Here is a 2,958-nt window from a genome sequence, read left to right as displayed (position 1 = left end):
GCTGACTTCCTTCGCCCTTGCCTTGCGGGCTGGTATTACTCCAATTCCTTTTCTAACACTATAGAACTTGAGCAGTTTTCATGCATTGCACCTTCAGGACCAAATGCGGGTTACTCTTCTTCATCCTCCAAGATTAATTTCCTTTTTCTCATTCCTCTCTTTTCTTTTGACGGCCCTTCATTTGCGTCAGATTGGCGAGGTTGCGACGCATCCAGTCCAATTCCTCTTTCTTCCTCTTCTTCTTCTTCTTTTTCCAACTCTGCTTCAAGCATCATCGCATAGCGCTCCACTTCATCGATTTCAAGTGATGCATCAGTTGGGTTAGGACGCATCACTTGTTCCCCTTCTTGGCCCTGATTCAAACTTGCCAAGATCGCTCTGAAAACTTCTTGCTCATCTCTCCGAGCCAATTCCGCAAGTTCCACAATGTTTCGCTCTGACGCAAGACTATCAGAGCTGGTCCTGGGTAGAATGATTGGTGGGGTGCTGGATGGGGTATGCAGCGACCCAGGAGATGAAATGTAATGGGTGAACGCGGCGGAAGGGGTTGGTTAGCTCCTTCTACTTCAATGGGGTAAATGGTGGCTAAGGGTTGGATGGATAACGGGGGAAATGGGCGCACTGCGGGCGATGATGCATTGTGAAGATAAGCGGGAATAGGGTCATGCGTCACACCCACCGGCGTAATATTTGGAATGAATGGTTTTCGGTTTTTGGTGGGTTTTAGAGAATTTCGGGTTTGTGGTCGTTTTGATGGGTTTCGACCGAGATGGTCACTGGGATGTAGAGGAAGGCTCGTCGTGCGAAGGCTTGGTCAGGACAGGGGTTTTTAAAGTTCGGCAAGGGTTTGGAAGGGGCGACATTGAAGTAGAGGAAGATGAGAAGGAACTTACCGGCGACATGCCTCTGTAGCTCATCGATTGGATTTGGCTGTCAGATGCTGAAGACATTGTGGCTAAAGGATGACCGGTGTAACGGCTTGATCGAAGGGCAGTGGAGGCTTCAGGAGCTAGGTTTTTTTTCGAAAAAGGATTTAAAGGAGATGAAAGAAGAGAGAAGATCAAATAGTTGCGTTTTATAGGTCTGGGGAGAGAGGATGGTGATGTCAGGTGGCTCCTGACATCAGCATTTATTAAGAAGACAAAAAGAAGTGCCTAGGGTTTCGAGATGCGTCATTTCGGTTTGGTCCATACGTTGGCTTAAGTCCAACGCGTCAGTTTATTCCGATCCTAATCTTCTTCCGGTTGTACACAACTTTTTTTTTTATTATTTATTTAAGCCCAATAAATCTCTTAACTAAGAAAGCAATAACATTCATTAATCAACTTAAAACACAAAGACAAGCAAACAATGAGTAAACACAAACATAGTGATAAAATACATAATGCAAAAGAAACAAAGATAGAAGAAGCGTCCCTGGAATATGTGTCGATGTGAACGCAGGGATGCTTCGACGCGAGCCTTAGTTGGCTTCACGTAATATGAGGGATGACTTTTGTCGTTCTACACCATCTTCAAAGTAGGGCTTCACTCCTTGCCCATTTACCTTGAACGTATTTGTGCCATCCTCCCGCATCAGCTCTACTACTCCTTTGGTATTCCCTGGGGTTTCCGTGCTGCTGGGCAAGACTTCAGGCTGTCAATTCTTCAACTCACTCACAATCTGCCCCACTTGTATCTCTAGAGTTCTTATGGAAGACGCCTGGCTTTTTAGTAATGCATCGTTCTAGGCGATATACTCCTTTAAGAAGTTTTCAAGCGGAGATGTTGAAATCGACGCATGACCTCCTCTATTAAAGGGTTGTTGGTGTGGCTACTGCGTTGGCTGGAATCCAAGTGGCGGTCTTTGCCTCTGCTGCTGGTTTACCGCTGAGTGGTGTGGCTCGTGTTGATTACCTACCCAAGAAAAATTTGGATGGTTCCTCCATCCATGATTATATGTGTTTGTGAATGGGTTATTTTTAATAAAGCATACCGATTGAGAATTTTGTGGGCAATCAGAGTAGGAATGGGGATCTCCACAACCCACATAGCTAACCATGGCCTGTACGAATGTTTCTACCTGATTTACCTTTTGCTGGTTTGATGCATTCCCTAGTGACATATTCTGCAAAAGGTTTGTCATAGTAGCCACTTGTGCAGAGAGTGTGGCTATTGCGTTTGAGTCAATAGAATTCACATTCTGAGATTGCCTCTTCCTTTCTGCTCTTGCGTTGTAAGTGTCATCCACCCATTCCATATTATGCTTGGCTATGCGGTCCAATATTTTCTTAGCTTCAATATAAGATTTGTCCATCTGCAGCTACATCGGCTGCCATTTAAGACACTCTGTTTAATCTACCATAGAAAGTATTCATCTGGATGGTTAATGGTAATCCATGATTGGGGCAATTCTTGACTAATCCTTTGAAATGCTCCTATGCGGCGTTCAAGGTTTCAATTTCTTCTTGGTCGAAGTTCATGATCTCTCTCTGCCTCCTTATGTTTGTGGTGGGTGGAAAGTATTTCTGCATGAATTTCTCCACCAACTTTTCCCAGGTTGTGATCTCACCAGGCTCCAAAGAACTTACCCATTGTTTTGCGTCGTCACACAGAGAATATGGGAATAAAGATAGCCCGATAGCTTCTGGGGTGATTCTAGGAATCACAAATGAGTTGCATGTCTCTAGGAAACGTTTCATATGGGCGTGAGAGTCTTCTCCCTGAGCACCTCAAATTGTCCAGTTGTTTGGAGCATTTGTAACATCATAGATTTCATCTCAAATCTTGTCCCATCTGGCCTTGGATATATGATCCCTGGTGAGAAATCATACAATCTAGGAGACCATACTCCCTCATGGGATGCATACTACGGTTTCCCATTATGATAGGATTTTACGCAGCGTGGGCTAGCTGTTGAGCTAAGTTTTGATTCGCTTGTTCGTCCGCCATTTGTTGTTGCCTGGTTTGTTGTCTGAG

General features: G+C 44.6%; 1 non-coding gene across 1 annotated transcript; it reads left to right on the top strand.

Moving 5' to 3' along the window:
• The first annotated feature begins 2,373 nt into the window (after positions 1-2,373).
• LOC120068876 lies at positions 2,374-2,479 on the top strand. Its single transcript, XR_005479387.1, has one exon. It is a non-coding gene; the product is annotated as a small nucleolar RNA R71 (small nucleolar RNA).
• Positions 2,480-2,958: the final 479 nt, after the last annotated feature.

This window comes from Benincasa hispida, unplaced genomic scaffold, assembly GCF_009727055.1.
Source record: "Benincasa hispida cultivar B227 unplaced genomic scaffold, ASM972705v1 Contig1260, whole genome shotgun sequence".
Taxonomy (NCBI): Eukaryota; Viridiplantae; Streptophyta; class Magnoliopsida; order Cucurbitales; family Cucurbitaceae; genus Benincasa; species Benincasa hispida.
This window is presented reverse-complemented; position numbering and strand designations above follow the sequence as displayed.